The sequence below is a fragment of the Vulpes vulpes genome, chromosome 16 (assembly GCF_048418805.1).
Source record: "Vulpes vulpes isolate BD-2025 chromosome 16, VulVul3, whole genome shotgun sequence".
NCBI classification, from domain to species: domain Eukaryota; kingdom Metazoa; phylum Chordata; class Mammalia; order Carnivora; family Canidae; genus Vulpes; species Vulpes vulpes.
The window spans coordinates 82,380,645-82,404,798 of NC_132795.1; positions in this window are offsets into that span (position 1 = coordinate 82,380,645).

Here is a 24,154-nt window from a genome sequence, read left to right on the forward strand (position 1 = left end):
AGCTGAGTTAAGGATGTATCTTACTCCTAATGAAACCTGAGCCAGATCTCTTGCATGCTGGGAGCATTACTGTTGGAGATATCTTTGTGGCAAATGAGTTGCTCTGTTCACCCAAGTGGATCTAACAGCCATTTTCCTGAACAGTTGGAGTCATTTTCCTGGCCAGAATGAGGTCTTAAAAGCAAAAACAATAACAATAGCTCTGCTTATTTACCTTGCCAAAAGTATGACTGGCAAATCTATGTTTAATGAGATGAAAGGTAGATAGAATGTATTGGAGAACCATGTTTGGCAACATCTCAAGAGAATGATGTAAGTTCTATTTGAGCAGCCATTTCTACATTGTTGTGTTGAAATCTTAGGACTGATATAAGGATCTCAGGTGTTTCGTGAGGAGGGGAGGGCAAAATGAAGTGGGTAGACCTCTATCTTCTGGAGAACCTCCCTCATTTTTATCCAGTTTTTAAAAATCAATGTTCCTTAATTCTTTTTTATTCATAGAATTCCACTGCTAAAAATACTGTACAAGAAAATTCCTCTACACCAGTGATTCTCACAGGGGCTCTTTTGTCTCCAAAGGGTATTTGATAATGTCTACAGATATTTTTTTGGTTATCGCAACTTGGTAGTGCTATAGGCATCTTATTGGTAGAGGTCAGAAATTCTAGTAAGCATCCTAAGGTGCACAGGATAGGACAGTTTCCTACAACAACAAAAAAATTACCTGACCCAAAGTGTCAATAGTGCTGTGGTTGAAAAACCCAGCTCTAAAACAGAGCTATGATTTCCATAACAGCTCTAAATTCTCTTTTGAAGTGCTGGAAAATATTGATTTTACATTACTGTGGGTATTATTTTTCTTTGTTTCTAAAAGGGCACATTTTTTTTTCTTTGAGAAACATCCTGGTTTAGAAAGAAGATAAGAAATTAGATCTGAGTTAAATTTTGATCCTTCTAATTATTCTCTCTTTAGTCTTGGGATGTTCCTTTATCTTTCTGTTTCCTCCTTTGGAAAATGGAGATAGTAATACCAATTTATTGAATTACTATTAGAAATAAATACAAAATATATTTGTTTAGCTATTTGTTTGTTTATGCAAATAGGAAACAAACATAAAATCTCACCTATTGGCAGATATATATGTAGTAAAATTCTTTAAGAATGCTGTTGTGGCCAGAGCCACAGATTAATATTCCCTTTAGCCTAACTAAACTTTAGATAGGCATCTTCCTAACTGTAGGTCCTTAGAGCGTTTACTTTAAAACACTTAAATTGAAAATTATTTTCTACCCCTTTGAAATTTATATAATCTCCCAGCCTCTTGCCAGTTTTGTAACCCAGAAGTGTCTTTCTCATGGACCTGGTAGCCATCTCTTTGAAGTGTAATCATGCAAAAAGGAGCCCCTATCTCCAAGTTTCTGTGGGAGTGTAGGAAATTAGCAGGCATCAATCAGCAAACATAGATGATCTATCAGACAGAAAACATTTGCAAATCTAGGAATAACTCCATGTGTTCAACCCATCCTATTGATCAACCTCCCTACTAATGTCCTCCCTTTCTTTGGTAGTCCCCGCCCCTTGCTCAGTTTCTGCTTTAAATCAAGAACTTAAAGGCATATTCTACAGGGGCCAAGAAATGGGCTTAAAGTGGAAGACTTCTCTGGGCAAAGAAAACCCAGATAACCTTATCTAGGGAAGCAGAGAGGTGATGGGGTGGCTCATTCCATCAGCTTTATAAGATCCAATCTTCTAAAGTAAGTGCCAGCTAAGAGAGAGTTTCCTGAAATTATCATAACCCTGCCCTGGAAATATCAGTCATCCTAGAGCCCAATATTGCCCAATATAGATGGTGCAGACAACAAACTACTTTATGGCTTTGGATCTCTCAGCTAGATCCAGAATTATTTATAGGAGAACTTTGTACTCATAACCGAGTTGTATAATTTCTCTTAAAGAGATAGGATCCTACGTGCTATGCACTATAATTTCTTACATATCACATTTATTTAGCTACTTCAATAAAAATAATACAGACAAAAAAACAGAAAACTAAAAATTCAGGGACAGAGTAACAATTTTATTTAGGAATGTGAATTTGGCAATAAGCCAAATCTGCAGGCCACTTATTTTGGTTTTGTTGGCACAAAGCTACATGCATTTGTTTATTGTCTATAACTTCTTTTTCACTAAAAAGACAGAGGTGAGTAGTTGTGACAAAGTCCCTACAGTCCCAAAAGTCTAAAAAGGAACTAAAATGTTCTCTTTGGCTCTTTGTGGGGAAAGTTTGCTAATTCCTGTATGAAGAGTAGAAGTGTATACAGGTTCTGTGATGTAACTGGGATTACAGAGTGGAGTTAATTACTCTGGCCTGTATGACCAGCTTATATGTTTTTATGTTACTGATAAGCTTGCCCCTACTGTTATAAAAAGTAGCTAAGAGTGTAGATCTCTTAGAAGGTCAAATAAATGGCACCCCTGTAGTCTTCTAGGACTCTGAACAAGTTGAGAAACAAAACTGGAAACAGTAGCAGCCCCTGAGTGTCTTAGTCAGTTAAGCATCTGCCTTCGGCTCAGGTCATGATCTCAGGGTCGTGGGGTATAGCCCTGAGTTGGGCTCCCTGCTCAGCGGGGAGCCTGCTTCTACTTTCCCCTCTGCACCTCCCTCTGCTTGTGCTCTCTTGCACTCTTCTTCTCTTTCTCAAATAAATAAATAATATCTTAAACAAATAGAGTTGTTGTCAAAATCAGGAGCAGTAGATGGAAGCTTTCTCAGTGTTGGTAATGATTCAGTGGGAAACTGTGGTTTAGTATCAGCCCTTGGACCTGTTAACCGAACCTTGTGATTAAGCAGATTTACCAACTGCAGCAGGGCAGCACCCCTACCGCCCCCAAGAGGGGCAGATAGCTGGAGATGGGAGTATCTGAGCCAAACATGCCAGCATATTCTTCCCATATTTATCAATAATTCTGTCCAGAAATGGAATAGAGAAAGGTCTAGAGAAAGCTCTAGAAAGAAGATAGAAGTATATGCTTGGTGAATTTCTCCTCTAGAAAACCAGGAGAGGTGAAAAGGGTTTCCTTCTAATGGACAGTTCAAGCATAAGTCTTAATAATCAAAGTGGAAGATATTTGAGATGCTGTACTGTTTATATATTGCTTATTTTTGCTTCACATTTTTTTTCAAAAATGAACAAAATTTACTTCAGTTAGAGTACATAAATTAACATATATACTAATGTTTTTCTAGGAGCTTTGTAAAGTTGAGACATTAAGTACAGAAATGCTTAGTCAGGGATCCCTGGGTGGCGCAGTGGTTTAGCACCTGCCTTTGGCCCAGGGCACGATCCTGGAGACCCGGGATCGAATCCCACATCGGGCTCCCGGTGCATGGAGCCTGCTTCTCCCTCTGCCTATGTCTCTGCCTCTCTCTCTCTCTCTCTCTCTCTGTGTGACTATCATAAAAAAAAAAAAATTTAGAAATGCTTAGTCATATTTACATTTGCAAAATCTTAAGTGAGGACAGAATTTAGGCAGTTCTAAAGTTCTTTTTTGTCCTTGTTGCTATGCTGTGGCCTCCATACTTTTCTTCCCCCCCACTTTTTAGTCCCCACACCTCACTCACTCTGAATGCGAACATTATCAAGTGACAGGTAAGGAGGAGATATATAACTAAGGATAGTATTAATACAAATAAAATATTATAGCCTTATCAATTGTCAAGTCATCACTTTGTCCAACTTTGGAAAAGTTTGATATTTTTTTAACTTACTTTGTTTAGTAACACTGCTGAAAACTTTAAAAAGTATATAATTACATTCTGAATATTACTTCTTCTATTAGCTAACAACTTTGTATTCCAGCATATTGACATATGCTGATAAATTTCTCCAGAATGAAATGTAGTTTTCCTTATATATAATCTCTAGTGAGCTCTGCCTAAGCTTGAGGTCTAGCTTTTTGCCCACATCTTCACTTAATCAAGTGAATTGATAGGTTCTCAGTACCCAATGGATCCAGTGTGTTAGTACAAATGTTTTTGCTTCATAGTATTACTTAGGGGAAAATGTATATATGATGGATGATTTTCTATTATTTGAAAGAGAGTGATACTTGTTCTTCCATGAGGAAAACATCTCATCAAAGATTATGAAAAACAAAACAAGCAAAACCCCAAACTGAATAGTAATGCTAGTTCAATTTCTTATTGGATGCATACTTCTCCATGGCAAATTAAGAATCTACAAAGCATCATAATTTGATACCTTCGTACCACTGTTGTAGGAAATACATTAGTGTAAATTGGTTTTTTTCCTAACTGAATCCTTATATCACAATGTAATTTGGATGAAAGGGGTTTCCAGAAAAGTTTTATTTTATTTTAAAAATTTCTGTTTTATTTTGTTCACTGGCATATTGAACAAACAACAAGCCATTAGGGTATTGACACACAATATATGACTGTATCATTGCTTTAATGAATGTTGAATCTAGAAAACCTAAAATATATTGAGATTCTCAGAATAATCACAAGGGAAGAGCTGTCCTGTGGATATGAATAATGTAAAGAACCAGTTGAGCCATCCATCTTTATTTCAGTAACAACTAACTCCCAAACATCAAAATAATTACCACTATTATTACTGGTTTATTATTATATTAGACAAAAAGATCCTTGGCTGAAGGTACAAAACAATTCAAACTTGCAAGCCTTTAGGAAATTAGTTACAGCTCAATTTCTGGCTCACTATGTCTGACCAAGTGATAAAATAATAAATTATTCTTGTAAGGGCAACAAAAACTAAAATAAATAAGATTACATCAAATTAAAAAGCTTTTACACAGCAAACCATCAACAAAATGAAAGAGCAGCCTATTAAATGGGAGAAGATATTTACAAATCATACATTCAATATGGGTTAAATATCCAAAAATACAAAGTCCTTACACGACTTTATAGGAAAAAAAAAACTAACTAAAAAATAAGCAAAGGAGGGGCACCTGGGTGGCTCAGTTGGTTAAGTGTCTGCCATCAGCTCACATCATGATCTCAGGGTCCTGGGATCAAGTCCCATATCAAACTCCCAGTTCAGGGGGGGAGTCTGGTTCTCCCTCTCTCTCTGTCCCTACCCTCACTTATGTGCTCTCTCTCTCTCAATCTCTCAAATAAATAAATAAATAAATAAATAAAATCTTTTAAAAAATAAGCAGAGATCGACAGATATATTTTTCAAAGAAGGCAAAAATTGACATTGCCAACAGGCAATGTCAAGATACTCAACATCACTAATCATCAGGGTTATCGTATGGATAGAGGTTTCTATGATTTGTCCTGCATAACTGACTACCCCGACCTGCCCATACACAGGCTGGCTAAAGAATGTCGTTTGTGAGACTTGTACTTCTTCAGTGACCTTGGCACCCTAGTTGACATTAGCTGACCTCCAGGTCAGAATTGGCCCTTCTGGTCTGGACACTAAGAGCTGTAAATTTTGTCTAACGTCCCTTCTGGCTCCGGGATGGACTGCTCCCCTCAGATTGGAATCTGAGAAGGGAGGCAAGCACACCTAGCCCGGGCTCCATGAGTATGTAAACATAGAAACGCAGCCCACTCCAAATTGCACGTAAACAAACAAATATTTAAATTCAGACCCCGTCATTTGGCCTATAAATACAGCCCTTATGGGGAGGATCAGTTGGAAGTCTCCCCTGAGGGGAGGATGCTCTGCTCAGGCCTTTCCATCAGGACTCCAGCCTGGCTGTCTCCACAGGGCTTCCCTAGTGATTGAGGGTGGATGTTGTAAGTACCTGATTTGATGTAACTCTGTCTTATTCTCCTTCTTATTTCCCTTTTTTTCTGTTTCTATTAGATTTTTGTAGTATCAATAGAGGTGTTCTCCTTCGAAACTGAGAGTACAGTGGCTGTGACTCTTTTCTTCAGAACACAGGCAAATGCAAACCAAAACCACAATGACATATCACTTCATACCTATAAGATTACCTACCAACAAAAAGACAAGAAAAAAAAACGTTGGTGGGGATGTGGGGAAAAAAAAAATAAACCTTCGTACCCTTGGTGGGAATGTAAATTGGTGCAGCCACTATGGAAAACATTATGGAGGTTCCTCAAAAATTAAACATAGAGCTACCATCTGATCTGCAATTCCACTTCTGAATATTTATGCAAAGAAAACAAAAACACCAATTCAAAGAGATACATGCACCTCCGTGTTCATTGCAGCTTTAGTTGCAATAGTTAAGATATGGAAGCAACCTACTATCCATCAACAGATAAGTGGATACAGAAGATCTCGCTTGCTCTCTCTCTCTCTCTCACACACACGCACACTCTCTGAAATATTACTTGGCCACAAAAAGAATGAAATTTGGCTATTTGCAACAACATGGATGGACCTAGAAGTGTTATGCTAAAAGTGAAATAAATCAGAGAAAGACAAATATCATGATTTCACTTATATGTGAAATCCAAAAAACAAAACAGATGAACAAACAAACAGATACAGACTCACAGGCATAGGAAACAAATTGTTGGTTACCAGAATGGGGAAGTGTCGGGGGGGAGGGGGGCAGGCAAACAGTCAAAGGGCTTAAGAGGTACAAACTTCCAATTATGGAAGAAGTAGCTAATGAGGAGTGTAATGTACAGTATGAGGAACATAGTCAATAATACTGTAACCTTGTGTAGTGACAGATGGTAACGAGACATGGGGGTCATTTCATAATGTATAAAAATATTGAATCACTATGATACACACCTGAAACTAATAGCATATTATTATCTGTCAATTATACTTCAATGAAAAAAAAAAAGCATAATATTGTTGCTAATCCCTAATTCTACTCAGGATAATATCTTGATACTAATGACCCTGTTGAACACTGTGTTTCTTTGGCACTTTGAATTTTTAAAGTTTCCTACACATGTATTGAGAAATTTCCCATATCATTTGTGTTGGCTGAACTTATGCTTATTGTCCTGCCCTTGGATGGTATGGCTGAGAGAATGTTTCCTTTTGGCAAATTGTCACCTCAGTTAGTCTGAAGAGGGGCCTTGACTGGGAGCATAGCTGACCTTCTGATGTGATCCCAGCAGGCAAAGACAGACAAGCTGTCATCCTCCCTGTAAAACGGCTGCTATGCAGAACAATTCTGTCTGGTGGGGAAATGCTAGATTTCCCTGGAGATAGACTACTGCATGTGGGTTTATATTTATTGCAGATTCACTTGATTTGGTAGATGGATTTGGATGGAAATTCTTATTATTAGTCAGCCTGATGTTTCTTTAATGTTCCTTGGTGGTATTCCCCCGTAGCTATGTCTTGGCTCTGGAAACACAAAATCTCAGTTTAATGATTGGTATCCTCCCTGGAGATTTTCATTCTCCTTCCTCCCCTGCTCCTGGAATTCTCCATAATCTTGTGGAGCAAACCAAGTCAGCACTTGGGGTATATATACTCTCAAGAGTTTCAGATACTCTTACAATAATCGTATTAACTGGAGGCAAGAGAATATTTGAATATTCAAGAGAATATGTGTATCTTGGTTGTTTGATTTCATAAGTGGACTCGCTTTGCTAGAAGCACCAAAGTATATATCACTTTGAACAGCCAGTTATGTCTTTTTTGTCTCCTGCTGGTAGTCCAATTATCTTGTCAGATTTTTGGCCTACAGTGGATGCTGTCTGATTAGAAAGGCTGCATACTAAAAGGTGCTCCAGTGAAGAAACTTCAAGAGTTCTAACAACAACAACAAAATTTATTTCCCTTTCACACAGTGGTCCAGTGTAACTCAGTGTGGGTATTACAAGTCAGCTCTGTACTGTCATTTAGACACACAGGTTGATGTGCCATCAATATACGACTTAAGGTTCATGTGTTCATGGTCACTGCTATCTTGCCAAATCAAGGACTAGTCTCAGAAATCTCCTCTAAAGGGAGTGAGGCACAAGTACACATCACTTTGGCTTACATTTTATCAACCAGACTTCAGTTACATGACTACTTACAAGAGGAGTTAGGAAATGGAGTCCTTATCTGTGGCTATATTCCAGCCTCAACTCCATGCTATGGACTAATGGGAACCATATGTTGTTGGATATCTGATGGTATCTTCCACATTGTTTTCATCTCCTCAAACTCTGTGCTCTTCTCCTTTACATGGAACCATGGGGACCACTAAGTTCCTCTTCTATACCCTAGGAACATGGAGAACTCTTTTTCTGGGTCCACTATACTATGATCCCTTCCTTATTGGCCCAAGGCAGAGGTCTATCCCCTCAAACCTCCCATCTTTAGAAACTTTCAGCTGAGTAATATGTTATACACTCTATCTTCATATATGGCCCTAAACTTCTGGAAGCAACCGTCAAGCTCTTCTAACAATACTATCACTCCTACTCTGGCCCCATGACTCCACCAAGGACAACTCCATGATGGGCCTGTAAACCTCTGGTCAGTGACCCTCCTGGCAGGTGTGGACAGTCTGTCTTCTCATTTTTCAGGCACCTCTAATCTTAACAAATTAGCCTCTTAGAGATTACTCTTACCTGACTGGGTGGTGGTGGTGGTGGTAGCAGGGATTCTCTTAAGATGGTATATCCTATAATGCAATCAATTTCTCTCTTTCTGCTCTCCATTATTTTTAGAGAAACTAGGCAAGGGTTGGCTGGCCTGGTGTTTGGGGTTAAAAAATATGTTGGGCAACTTATTAATATTCCTCTGAGGGTAACACCTGAATCCAGTTGTACATTGTGGAGCATTTAGCTCCCCTTATTTATCAACTTTGGGAACTAATTGCCCATTCTGAAGTAAGAACAGTCATACTCAAAATACTGTTTTCTAGATCTTGTCTATGCCCATGAAGTATTTTATAGAGTTGTCATCATAGCACAGATCCAGCTTTTAGTTGGCAATTGGTAATCAATTAATAACTGAACAATATTCTGTGATGTTCTTCCTTATGAACTTTTACAAATATTATCATCAATGTCATAGGAACTTTATAGGAGGTTTGAAAATTACAAAGAAAGAAGGTATATTTTATAATTACTTTTCATAAAAACTGATCCTTTTGAGATTTTTCAAAACAATTTGAACAATGAAAAGTAAAAAAAAAAATAGTAAAAAACAAAACTCAGGAGCAATGGTCACACCAAAGAAACATTCTGTTTTGACTCAGACTCTTTTGGTGATGCATTAAAAATTTTAATTCAATAGAAAATGTTGTTAAGTATAGAACAGACATTATTATGAAGAAATTTAAATTCAGGATAGAAGAAAAGTAAATAAGACAGCTTAACTAAGTTCATGTCTCTAGACCAGGCAGATTTTATCTCACAATACTGGAACCCCTTATAGCAATGGCAAATAAAGCAGAGAGGAAAAAATAGTATAACTGTTGTGATAAGAAAAATGTGGGGACAAGATATGTTTCCAAAATACTTGAAAAATATAAAAAATAGTGAGAGGGATCATAGGGGAAAGGAGAGAAAATAAGTGGGAAAAATCAGAGAGAGTGACAAATAAAATCAGAGACTCCTAACTGGGAACAAACAAGGGATGGGGAAGGGGAGGTGGGCAGGGGGATGGGGTGACTGGGTGACAGGCACTGAGGGGGGGCACTTGATAGGATGAGCACTGGGTGTTACACTATATGTTGGCAAATGGAACTCCAAAAAAATAATATACAAAAAACCCCTCACCCTCCATTTAATTCTCGTCAAAACTTCCAAAATACATTCTTGATTTTATTGAATGTCTACATTATATATGTAATTCTTAAATTTTGTATGTTTAAGATTCTTTAAAAATAATACTAAAAGCTACATTAAAAGTGTACATCTTAATGAATTAAAGTAAGAAAAATGCCAAGTAGCTACCACCATGTTAGTAGATAGGACATCATCCATAATCTCAGAGGCCCTCGATGTGCCTCTCTTACGCATAACATCCTCTCTCTTGTTAAGGATTATAGCATTCTGACTTCTATGGAAATCACTTTAACTTCCTTAGTTTTATCACCCAAATGTGCATGTCTAATCTGTATAGTTTATTTTTTACTTTTTGGGGTATCGTTGATAGGCAATAGACTGGAAATATGCAAAATGTACACATGTGATCACAACCATGAAAGCACCACTACAATCAATATAGTGAACATATTCATCACGACCAAAACTTATTTTTTGCCTCTTTGCGATGTGCCCCCTTCCATGACTTTTCCTGCCCCCCCCCCCCATCTCCTGGAATATACTGTTTTACATATTGGTCTCAAAATTCCCAGACTTGACTTAATATCATTTCATAGTAAATACATAAATAAATCCTTTATCAGTAGTCCCACATTTTTTAAGTTTCCCGAAGTACTAGTTAAATAGAGTGAATTGGTTTTTAAGATGTTATGCCCAAGACTACATCCTCCAAGTTGTTCTAAGACTAAGAAAGGACTACTTTCCCATGGAGTACTGAATTCCTATTAAGTAATTATAGTCCAGATATTGCTGAGAAGTGTTTAGAAAGATAAGTAAGTCCCAGACATTGCTTTTAAAAATATGTGTATATTTATATAATATTTTATTTATATTATTATTTACTTATATTCAATGCATATTTATATGTATTAACATTTGATAATTTAACATTTTAAATATTAAAAGAACTTTACTATTTTAAATATTTAGTATTTGGTTATATTATATATTACATTATTTAATTACATTAAACGTACAATTAAATAAAGGTAAAATAAATTTGTAAATATATCATATATCAACTATGTCAATATAGATTAAATATACATATATATGTCATAGATTCCAGAATATATTCTAAGCCCATGAAACGTATCACTGATAGAACAACATGAACCTTAGTTCATGTTGACCCCTGTAGGAAGATAATCATATACTATTTGGTTTATACTAGTTTCTATAATCTCCAAAATTCAAATTGATTATTTTTACATGTATGTCACTGCTCCTTATGGAATTATCACATAAATATGATTTAAGTAATGGGTATAAAGTCACTACTTCAATGAGTTTTATTTGTTTTACAGATATCCTGTGTTCATTTGCATTATTTTGTAGTGCTTCACTTATGTATCATGTTTTATACTATGGAGTCTATAATTTTCTATTATGATTTCTTCTTCAATCCACACCCCCTGTAAAATTTTTGTTTTGTAATAGATTTTAATATTCTTGATATTTTTAAGTTTATACTATTGCAGTAAATGAGAAACAGGGATTTTTGAGAGATGGATATAACAATGTTCCTCTGTACTCATCAATATTTTTACTGTGTATATATTTTACCTTATAAATACAACACCATTATACATTTTAAATTTAAAAAAGCAAAGTAAGTCTCTTACTCTATACTTAATGATTATTTCCAATCTATTTTTCCATGGATTTGTTTTTTATTTTCATAAACAATTAATGTATAATTTTACATTCATTTTTTAAAATTTACTGCACTTATGACTATTTTTCATGGAGTTTCTTAGGTTTAGAGTCATAATTTACAATGATTTCCTATAATATTTTTGAATGGATGTATGCTAATTGATATTTGGGCTATTCTTAATACATGACTCTTGAAATAATATTTGGTTTTGTTTATTTTTTTTTATTGAACTGTTCTCATTACCACACTCAGGCTTATTAAATTCTATTCAGTCTCCAAGATTCAATTTAAACATAATTTCTTTCATACAAAGGTTTTCTGACCCCAAATCCCCAGCTTATTATTCCAGAAGGGTTTGCCCTACCTTTTCTGTACTTCTGTAACCCTGTCTATACCCCCGGGTATGGACCAGATGCATTCCCCTCAAAATTCATAGGCTGAAGCCCTGACCTTCAATGTTGATGGTATTTGGATGTGGGGGCCTTTGGGAGGTAACTAGGTTTCGATGAAGTCACAAGCACAGGGCACTTATGATGAGATTAGTTCTTCTAAGGAGAGAGAGCTAACAATCTGTGCCTTCTGCATACACGTTGAGGGTAAACCTTGTGAGGACACAACCAGAAGGCAACAATCTGTAAGTCAGAAAGCATGGTCTCAACCAGGACTAAATCTGCTGGCACTTCGTTCTCGGACTCCCAGGCTCCAAACCTGTGAAAAAGAAATGCCAGTTGTGGGCAGCCCCAGTGGCTTAGCAGTTTAGTGCTGCTGTCAGCCCAGGGTGTGATCCTGGAGACCTGGGACTGAGTCCCACATTGGGCTCCCTGCATGGAGCCTGCTTCTCCCTCTGCCTGTGTCTCTGCCTCTCTCTCTCTCTCTCTCTCTCTCTCTCTTCTTCTCTCTGTCTCTCATGAATAAATGAATAAAATCTTAAAAAAAAAAAGCCAGTTGTTTAAGCCACCCAGTCTATGATATTTTGTTACAGCAGCCTGAAGTGACTGAGACGTCTACCTCTATTTCCTCAAGTAATACACTGAACTAAAATTGGCTTCATATGTGTATAAACTCCTGGAGAGTAGGAAATGTGTTTAATCATTCCTTCGCATTACTGATTTTGGCAAAGTGTTTAACAGCACGGAAATGTTCTTCAGTAAAATTAGTCATAGTTATAAATCCTGTAGCTATAATATCTGTCTTGAAATCCTGGTCTTGCCACTTCTTACCTGTGTGAGCTTGGAAGTGTTGCTTCCCTGTGCTCAGCCACCTCATTGGTTGTAGAGGACAGTAAGAGCGGCTACCTAGTAGTAGTAATAATAGTAATAATAACGGATATCTCACAGGTTATATTGAAGATTAAGTGTATTAGTACGAAGTACGTGCAACAAACAGTGTCTGGAGCATAGTATGAATTTGTTTCTCATCAACTATTATTATTACTATTATTATTATTATTATTATTATTATTATCATTTTACAATTATATCTGTTGAAAGAATGCTACGTTGTACCCAAACATCAAGAGGAATACATATAATTTGAGATTAAGATAAATATCCGATAATTTTACAATAGGCTAACAGAACCATATAGTTATAGATTTGGGAGGAATATTACAAAGTGATTCATGCAATCAGTATCCTTGAGCTGTTTTAAAAAACAAGGAAAGGATAATTTAAAGAAAATGTTGAAGTCCTAACTGCCAGTACTTCAGAACGTGACCTTGTGTGGCAAGAAAATTGTTATATATATATATATATCATTAGTTAAGGTCACAGAGGGGTAGCGTAGGTGGGCCCTTAATCCAATAGGACTGGTATATTTTCAGAAGATAAGAGGAGCACAGAGAGAAGATAGCCATGTGATGATGGAGGCAGAGATTGTGAGGAAGCACCTCCAAGGCAAAGAATATTCAGGATTTCTAGCAAACTCCAGAAGCCAGAAGAGGCAATAAAGGACACTCCTAGTTTCAGAGGAAGTCACAGCCCTACCAATACCTTGACTTCTTGTTGCAAGTCTCCAGAACTACTGTGAACAACATTTCTGTTGTTTTAAGCCCCCCAGTTCGTGGTACTTTTTTGTGGAAGTCCTAGGAAACTGATGCTAGACGCATGTATTTTTTGCCTGGGAGAAGGTTGTAAATAACCTGTGTCCAGAGGGAACACTATGGTAGATTAGAAATTACTATACAGTTTTGGATATCCTCCAATAGGAGGTGTAGTTTGTTCCTTTTCCTATTCAGTCTGGCAGGCCTCTGTGAATATTTTCTCTTTCGGCATGTTGAGAGAAGCCCAGATCTCACGGAGAGACCACATGGAGGACTGAGGAGGTGACCTGGTTGAAGGCGAGCTACTACAGCAAACGTTAACTGCTGGTCATGGAATAAGTGATCTTGGACATTCCAACCAGCTGAAGCCTAGGAGGATTGCCCCAGAAGCACGCAAGTGAACGCAGTCAATGTACAGATTGGTGAGGAATAATATATGACTTTTTGTTGTAAGCTACTGACTTTTGGGTATTTTGTTATGCAGTAAAAGCAAACCAAAATATCTTCATTTATTGAGTTCTTATTATGTGCCACACTCTGTGGGGGACACTTTATATTCATTATCTCATTAAATCTTCACCAAAATTTATATGTCAGATTTTACTCCCACTTTAAGGTTAAGTTAGGACGTTTTCTGGCTAAAAGGGGACTGAGAAAAGAATCCTATAGAAATATGTTAAAATCCACACTCTTTATTATCTACTTTAATATAATTTTATTAAATGACCTCATAACCTGGATGAGTTATTAACTCTCTTTGTAAACGTTTTTCTCATTCATGAAACAAAACTGATTTTTTATGATGATCTTAGGCATGCATAAAGTACCCTGTGTAGCCTAAAATCGGATATACATATGATGTGAAAACCATATCTTAGCTACAAGTGCAAAGCATAAACCTTTTGTTTTGAACTAGAAATGAAATGTCTCTTACTTAAATGTTTTCATCAGTGCACTTGCTGCTCCTCTAATTTTGCTAATTCATTTTGCCATCAGTACTGGTGAGAAGTGGCACATGTAAGAGCACAATAATCTTCCTCCAATTTGAAGGCACAAACTCAGAGGCACTGAAAATGTTGTAGTGTTTTTCACTGCCTGTTCATTTATTCTCGATATCCATTAACATTCAGCTTGTGTTTTCAACCACTGTTGAGTGCTGGCTTGATTCTTACTACATTTATTCCTTTGGGCCACCTCCCTATCTTTTCTAGAGCCAAACCACCTGAGCTGAAGGCATCCTTGTGATATTAAAACCCATGCTGACACACCTGCGCAGCTGCATTAGCATTGGAAGATGGTGAGGTGCATAAATTCAGAGGAGTGTGTCAGGTAGCCAGCTGAAACCTGGTACTAAGGATATAGTTTTTCTGCTTGCTCCCAGGAGACTGATGTTCACTTAAATGTATTCACTGGAGAAGTATTTGTTTTTGTTTTTTGTTTGTTTTTTTTTTTTTCAGTAAAGCAGTCAGCTTCAGAAGGCATTGTTTCTACAGTTTTCAACTGCAGCAATATTAGACAATATACAAACATATTGAATACCAATGTCTTTTCTTAGTACCTTATTGGTGCCATGGTTCAGCTTCATAAAATAAAAGAGCACCCTTTGGACCAGAGACTATTTAATGGGAGAAATAGGTGAAATTATACAGATGTGTGATGCTTATGGATACAGATATAGGCATAGATAGAAAAATAGAAATAGTGAGATAGATGATATAATAAGAGTCACATTATTATAATAATACCCTCTGGCTAATGTATTCTGCTAGTTTTCTTCCTGAACTGGCTCTTCTCACTGATATCCCCTTAATCAAAACTCTCCTCTTGTCTAAGCTTAAGGATCAACCTAATCACCTTGATGTAGAAAGTCTTGTGCAGTCAAGCTTCAAGTTGACCTCCCTCTATTGCCTAACACATCACCTGGGCTAGTCAAAATAGATTTCTCATTGCCCCCCAGAAAAATCATATATGATTTTACTTGTGTGAAATACTCCTATAACTGTATCCTCCTCATCTGGAATGACCGATTTGCTTCTCTATACCTATGCAAAGCAAACTGAATTCAAGCTCCATAAAGCCTGCAATAAATGTTCTCTCTTCCAGTGATTCTTTTCATTCTCTGAAATTCTACAGCACTCATTGCCTCAACCACTCTCTTGGCACTTTGCCCTGCATTTTTACCTATCATTTTATGTATGGATCCTGTCACCCAAAAGAGCTTGTCAGGCCTTTAAGAGTAGAAACCATGTCTCATAACTATTTATCTTCATTGCCTAATATAGAAAGCCCTGTAGGTAGTGTGCTCATGATTAATATTGGATGCTGATGATTTTAATAAATTTAGTTATGCACAGATCATATGTCACACTTAAGTTCCTTGTCTGTCACATTCTTGGCATTAGGGAGAGTTTTTGTCATGACTCTATGTTAAGATAGGCAAAACAACTGTAGATGTTTCTGTCCAAAATAATTTTTCTAATAATGACCTGTAAAATAAATACCAACAGGAAGAATTCTTGACTAAACAAGGAGATATTTATAGAAATAGCAAAAAAAAAAAAAAAAGAAATAGCAGAGCTTGATTGAGTTTAAACTACATGGCATTTGTCTAAAAGGAATGGAAATGCTATGGAAACAAACCTCTGATTGGTGGAATCCAGTTTTTTTCATTCTCACCTCATATGACCTTTGTTAGGAAAGCCTAGACACTAGAGAATGTGTGCTATTTTTTAATAGATTGCACTAGAACCTATGGGAAATTGCTTCCTTCTTCCCTGGAAACAGATGTTACCATCACTGTCTACCTATGAATTCCTTAACAAACTATCAATAGTGGTATGATATGCAGAAAAATCATTCCCCGAAGATTTCTACAGCCTAATCTCTGGAACCTGAGAATGGATTATATGCAAGACAGAAGTAGTATTGGAGCTAGAATTTAGGCTGCTCATCAGCTGGTCTTGAGATGGAAAGTTGATCCTGGATTATCTGGGTGGCCCCAGATACGTAAAAGTGGAAGAGGGAGGCAGAGGAGAGAGTCAGAGAGATGGCAGCGTGGGAAAGACTCCACCCAAAGTTGCTGGCTTTAAAGATGGAGTAACAGTCCCATGAATCAAGGAATGCAGTAGCCCCTAGAAGCTTCAGAAGGAGGCTGGCCAACTGATTTTAGCTCAGTGAGATCCATTTCTGACTTCTAATCTCCAGAATGTAGAAAATAAATTTGTATTGTGTTGCTTTAAGCCACTAACTTTGCGGTAATCTGCTATTGCAGAAATAGGAAAGTATTACAAGTGGGTGATTTCACTGATTTGTTTGAACAACCCCCCACCAATGGAAAGGGAAAAGAACTCTAATTCCTGTTTCATAGAAGATCTTTTATTTTTTTTAAGATTTTATTTTATTTGTTTATGAGAGAGAGAGAGAGAGAGAGAGAGAGAGAGAGAGAGGCAGAGACACAGGCAGAGGGAGAAGCAGGCTCCCTGCAAGGAGCCGGATGTAGGACTCGATCCCAGGATCACGCCCTGAGCCAAAGGCAGATGCCCAGCCACTGAGCCACTCAGGTGTGCCCATAAAAGATATTTTATAGGTTAGCATTTTCCACTTAAAATCAAGTTCCTCACTCGAGGCTTAGTGCTTCCAGTTCTTTAAAGTTCTTTCACAGCCATTATCTCACTAAAATCTAACATCATGACCATCCAGTTGCTATTATCTGCATTGAACTGCTGAGGAAATTGAGGGTATAGAGGTTCAGTGACTCACGTTCATGATATAGTAGAGGACACACAGTGCAGTCTAAAACTAAGAGCAGAGAGAGATGAAACAGACATCTGGAGCATCCAATATTGGTTGCTCTTTATGTCTAAGTCACCTTAGAATGAATGTAACCCTTTGTCATATTTTATACATTCGTATAATTATTCCCAGAATTAGTATCGTGAGTTTCATTTAGAAAGTGTGAGAGAGATCATTTTTGTAAAGAATCTTAAAATCTGGCAAGGGAAATTAGTAAAATGTCATGATCTGTAGTAATTTTAGAATCCTATGGGGCCACCCTTGTCTACCTCTTAAACCATAGCTCCTCCAGTTCTTTCTTGTCCATTGTGTTTTAGTTTCATTCTCTTTCTGTGTCTTGACACACTGAGCTCTTTCCCAACTCAGTACTTTTATATCTAACATTCCTTTTGTCCAGAAAGTTGTCACCTGGATTTCTCCATGCCTAATTTTTTTTCTTATAATTTAGTTTAAGTTTCACTATTTAGACCTTTACTAATCTCCTAATCTAGAAAGGACAGTAACTTTCAGGTACATGCTTAATTTTATTCTTAGCATTTATGATGCATTGCCATTTATTTTTTGTTGTTTTTAATTTTCTATCTCCCCCTCGGGAGATGGAAACTCTATGGAAGCAAGAGTCTTGTCTATGCTCTTCACTGGTGTATATGTATTCTCAATACTTAGAATATTGCCAGGAAGGTATTAACTCTGTGTTGAAGGAATAAATAGTTTCCACCCATTCTTGATACCTGTAATACTACCATTAGATCTAACAGACTGAGATGATGAGGGCTCTAAGGAATTGACCTAAATCAGACATTAGTAAATGGGCATCATGATTTTCTCCCCTGAAAGTCCATTTGCCTTAGGGATATATATAATCAGGTGAACGTATTGAAAAGCATGCATTGAAGCTGAGTTTGGACATTAGAAACAGATGCTCCCTTCCCTTCATTCTGTTTTTTATGATATGCTGAACATTTCATTTATTAGCAGGCATAATGGTATAAGGGAAAAAAACTGTGTGATATCCAGCACTGACATGATAAATGCTGCTCCACATGAATTGATCTTGGGCCTGAAGAGACTATGCATTGTACATGGCAGTTTGCCAATCTGTGCCATATAAACTGCTGTCATGGGTGAGTAATGTTAAGATTCATAGGTTACACTGTCTTTATCTCCAAATGATTTAAAAATAATCACTTTCTTCCAGTTTTAAAGATTAGACATCCATTTGAAGAGAATTCATAAAATATAGTTATTTAGAGAAAAAAATAAGCCACATGCAAGCAATCATATCACCTGGTGATAACTGTTATGATTTGGATGTACATTATGGCAATCTTTTCTCTATAAGTATGCACATACATGCACATATACATCTATTTATACCTAATATGTAATAAATACTTGATAGATTTTACTTGAATATATAGATGAAGGAAGGAAAAAGTAACTGTTGGTGACTCCAATCTGATTGAGAATATATTTTGTTTCAAAGATTAGTCATTTGTTTCATTTAAACCGTTGTTAATATTTCACTACTTTGTTCTCATCATTCTAATTTTCTTTGGCTACTTCACCAAGTCTTGGGCTTTTAATTTATCAGTCCAGTTCCATTTAAAGAGATCCAAAACCCAACTTAGAAAAAATAAAACCTACTGAAATATGGCAGACAAATAATAAAGCCACATCTCTTCTCCTCACATCTATTCTAAGGGAAGTATTTATTTAAAATTAAAAAGAAAACTAATCTCAATAGATGTGAAATTAGCTTTTGGGGAAAAATATCCACATTCATGATACATGCTCTCAACAGACTAGCAATGGAAATGAATTTCCACAAAATAAAATAGCGCATATATGAAGAACTTAGAGCTAACATTACAATTAGAGACTCAAAGTCCTCCCTCTAAGATTGGAAAATTTGGAAGAACAATTAGCCACTTATCACTTTCATTCATCATTGTACTGATGGCACAATGCAAGTGAAATAAACACGAAGCATCAAAATTAGAAAGGGAGAAGTAAAACCAATTCTATATGCAGACAACATGACTATGTGTATAGAAAATTTTAAGTAACCCACAAAACAAAAACAAATAAATAAATTCAACAAGTTTATGGAATAAATGTCAATATACAAAAAGCATTTGGACTTTTATATATGAGTAACAAAGTTAAAATGACGAAATCAATATAATGTGTAGCTGCATGGTAAACTATTAAATGTGCAAGGATAAACTTAATGTAAGTTTAGAAAACTTTTACACTGAAAACCACAAAACATTGCTTCTAAGGAATAGTAAACAAAACCTAAATGGAGAGGTATACCATATTTATGGTTTGCAAAACAAAATTGTTCAAAAGTCAATTTCCTCCATGCTGATTTACAAGTATTATTCAATCCCCATAAGAAACCTGGCACACTTATTTTCTTGTAGACATTGACAAACTTATTCTAAACTTTATATGGAAATGAAAAGGACTTGAATAGCCAAAAAAAAAAAAAAAGTAAAATAAATGAAGTTCAAAGTTGGAGGATCTGTACTACCTGATTTTAAGATTTATTATTAAACTATACTAATTAAGACATGTTATTGATGTAAAAATAGATAAATGGAAGAGAATAGAGAGGTCAAAAGTAACGTCATGTGCAGTCCATTTCTGACAAAGTGTGAAAATGATTCAGTGGAATAACAGAAGGAAAGTCTCTTCAACGACTCCTGCATATCCATATGATGTCTACCTTGCACCATACAAAAAATTAATTTGGGATGAACAGTGGCCCAAATGACTAAGTTAAAAGTATTAATCTTCTGGAAGAAAACATAACAGAATACTTTCATGATAGGTGCTTTAAAAAGGTTTTGTAAACAAAAAGTGATAACTGGCAGAAGAAAAAAAAAATGATGAAACAATAACTTGATCAAAAATTTAAAGCTTCTGCTCACCAAAACAAATGTCATTACAAAAAGAACAGAGCAGTCACAGACTAGGAGAAAATATTTACTACATATATAGCTGACAAAGAACTCATTTGCAAGGTATATAAATAACTGCTACAAATTGACAATAAGAAGTCCAATAATCCAATTACAATAAGCAAAGGATTTGAACAGACTCTTCATAACAGATGATTTACAAGTGGCCAGTAAGCATATGAAAAAAATGCCCAACATGGTTTGTCATCTGAGAAGTTACATATTAAAATAACAAGGAGATAACACTGCACACTCTCCAGAATGAATAATATTCAAAGACAGAGGATACCAAATATTGGAAAAGATATTCTCATACAGTGCTGAAAAAGAGTAGAATAATACAATCGTGTTGGAAAAACGTCTTGACATTTTCTTTTAAAGTTAAACATACACAAATGCTATGACTAGCATTCCACTCTTAGCTATCCAAGAGAAAGGGAAACACATGTCCTGTGAAAACACTGTTACATGTTTGCTAATAGTGGCTTTAGTTATGATAGCAAAGGGGGAAAACAAGGAAGAAAAGAAAAAAAAAAACAAGTGTTCATCAACACGTAAATGTATAAATAATTTGTGCTATACTTGTAAAATGGAACTTTTCACAAATGTAGGTAAGTACAAAATGGATGGTTCTCAAAAACGTTATGCTACTTGTGAGAACCCAGACACAAGAGTACATAATGAATGATTCCTTTTCTGTGGAATTTTATTTTTTTAATTTTTAAAAAAGATTTTATTTATTTATGAGTGATAACAGAGAGAGAGAGAGAGAGGCAGAGACAAAGGCAGAGGGAGAAGCAGGCTCCACGCAGGGATCCCGACATGGGACTCGATCCCAGGTCTCCAGGATCAGGCCCTGAGCTGAAGGCGGAGCTAAACCACTGAGCCACCCGGGCTGCCCTCTATGAAATTTTAAAATAGGTAAATTAATCTATGGTACTAGAAATAAGAACAGTGGCTGCCTCTGAGTGCAGGGCCAAGATTGAATACAAAGGTAAATGATGGATATTCCTAAGGGCAGTGACAAAATTCTTCATCTTGATAGGGATAAGGGTACCTGGGTTTATTCATCTCTAAAAATCCATCAAACTACATTTTAGCATTAGGGTAATTCACTGTATTTAAATTATGCCTTAATTTGCAAGAAATTTAAAATGGGGGGGGTCAGTATTTCAAGTGAAGAGGCTCAAACAATCTCTAATTCATATGTTTCAAGACACATAATTTGTTTATGGATCTTTAAGTCAAAGCTACCCATAGTGAACTAAACAACAATAGGGTCAAGGTAGTTGAATATATTGCTTTCATTTGTATCAGGAATGCTTTGGGCACAAGTGACAGAAAGCTCAGTAAACACTTTGTTAACAATAAATCCATCAATAGGATTATTCATTCCTGGTATAACTCAGCTTGAAATCTCACACTTTGTCCTCCCTTTCAAGATATGGTTGGTGCCCTTCCAGTCAGCCACATCAAGAAAGGACTGGGAACAAAAATTTTCCTATTGATATTTTTATTTTTATCAGGAAAAGGAAGCCCTCAGGGGGTAAAAATATTGTCTTACTTCTCATTGTCCAGAAGGTCTTTGGACACCCTTAGACCAATTTCAGTTTGAGTGGAATAGGGATGTTGTGATTTATTTGAACCATTGTTTTGGCCTGTGTAGGAGCTTCCCTTTCTGAGACCAAAACATCTCCTCATCCTACCATAATATCAGGGTTCATTTCATAGGGAAAATTTTGAAGTTGGGTTTGACAGTTACACTGATGGTTGCTAATGAGCAGTATCTCACACACACATCTTCCTTGCCTAACTTTTGTTAAGATGAGATACTTCCCACTCCTGATATTTTTCCCCCCATGGGGAAGGACTTCAACTGATTAAACCCCTTCTATTCTTTATCCTTTTACTCATTCTGCCCCAGATGGTAGGAAGTGACTTAGTTGTTGGGTAAATTTGGGAAGAAGAAACAGGCTATGTTAGCTCAGCAGTGAGTGACCTTCTTTTAGAGGAGCCAGACCTGCTGCTCCACCAGGGGGAGGCTTCGCCTCCATGGGGAAAGGATGTGAGCACAGGGAGGACTTCTCCAGTCTTCAGGTATCAAGACTCTGTCTAACTCTACACAGTTCTGGGGAATCAATGTTAGAAAGCCCACGAGGCTCTGACACCCAAGCTAATTTCTCTGACCCTGCATTTATAAGCAGTAAGGCGGATTGTTACTCTCTATATTAATTTTCCATGTTTTTGGAACTTCAATAGGGAGAAGGGAAGCTGTTTCTTAAGTCCCCTGAAAGGCTTCAACAATTGGTGCATTGGCTAGGGGCATTAAATACAAGGAGCAGAATTCTGAAGGAAAAGTATATTAGAGAAGGCCATGAATGTATCTCTGGACCCTGGGCTTTCATATGTTACCATAGTGTTCTAACCTTTGAGGGGAGCTTATTATTATTGAGGCTTATTATCAGTTTTTAGCTGTCACCACTTGCTCTCAACATTGCAGGCTGGACTAAGCCTGACTTAACTGTACTCTAGTGTGTAGGCCTTAACCAAGGACACAAAAGGGTCTGGTAAAAGCAAGAGAGAGTCCCAGCAAAAGCACATGGCACATAGAAGTATTCTAAGCAGAGATATATGGGAATCACAGAGTTGCCTGGGCAAAGCTTCTTAGCTCTGCTATCGGTGGTCTGGATTGGCTTCTAATAGGTATGTGTAACCAGTTTTAATTCATAGGCTTGGCTCTTCGTAACAGACATAAATCTGTGGCAAAGATTATATTACAGAAAAAAAGAGAATCTTTGTGTCCTTGGTGTTGGTGAGTATAAAATAGTTGTTACATTTAAACATTAAGGAAGCCAAGTTCTTATAATTCTGTGATTTACAGTTCACAAAATCTAGTTTAAAGTCAATGCCAGATGACTGTTCCAAATCCTATCATATTTTCAGAGCCAAGGAAAAACTGTTGGGTGTAATTAATCTCATCTCTTTAACGCAGCTAGAGATGTATATGTATATTTGTGTATGTATATATATGTATATATACATATGAATGAATGAATAATTCTCAAAAAATTAGTGGATATATTTCAAGATGATTGAATTATTATGGGTGGTATTATGCCCCGAGAGAACATATTTCACAGCTAGATGGAACTGAAGAATGGAAGGAAGATAGTGTCTTGAGGGATAAAAGGCTGTATTGTTCTATTCTAATCCCCTAGGGCAGGAGTCATCAAACTATAGCCATGGGTCAATCCGGGCTATTTTTGTAAACAAAATTTTATTGGAACACAGCCACAGTCATTAATCTAAGGTAATCTTCACTCCACAGTGGCAGAGTTGAGTAGTCGTGACAGAGAAGGTAGGAGTCCATTGACTTTTTACAGAAAAAATTCGCCACCTTTCCTAGAAGAGGGCAATGAGTTTCAAACTCGAACATACATCCGAATTGCCTGGAGGATTTGCTAATTTACGGATTACAAGGTCTCATCTCCAAACTCTCTGACTCCGATGTTTCCATTAGGCCCCTAATTTGTATCTCTAGCAAATTCTCAGTGATGGTGATGCTGCTGGGCTGGAGACAGCGTTTCGAGAAACTCTTCCTTACCCACAAGCTTCAGAAGCAACAGCAGCAATTTCTATAATCTGCAAAGGTCAAACCAAACCTTTTGTGGAAATGTGGTGAAAGCCTCAGGTCTAAGTATCCATCTCAAGAGGTAGTGGCAGCAACGGAAAAGGGAAGAAAAGAAGAGAACAGAAAAGAGCAGGTAATAATAATACTAATCATGAAGAACCAGGTCATTGGATGGAGTTCACACTTCCTCAAGTACCAGGATTCGAAAATCATGCATGTCCACGAGGAAACGGGCATTAACAAATGGAAGGAATATATGCTGTATGGGAAAAAAGTCTCCTTCACCCACTTGAT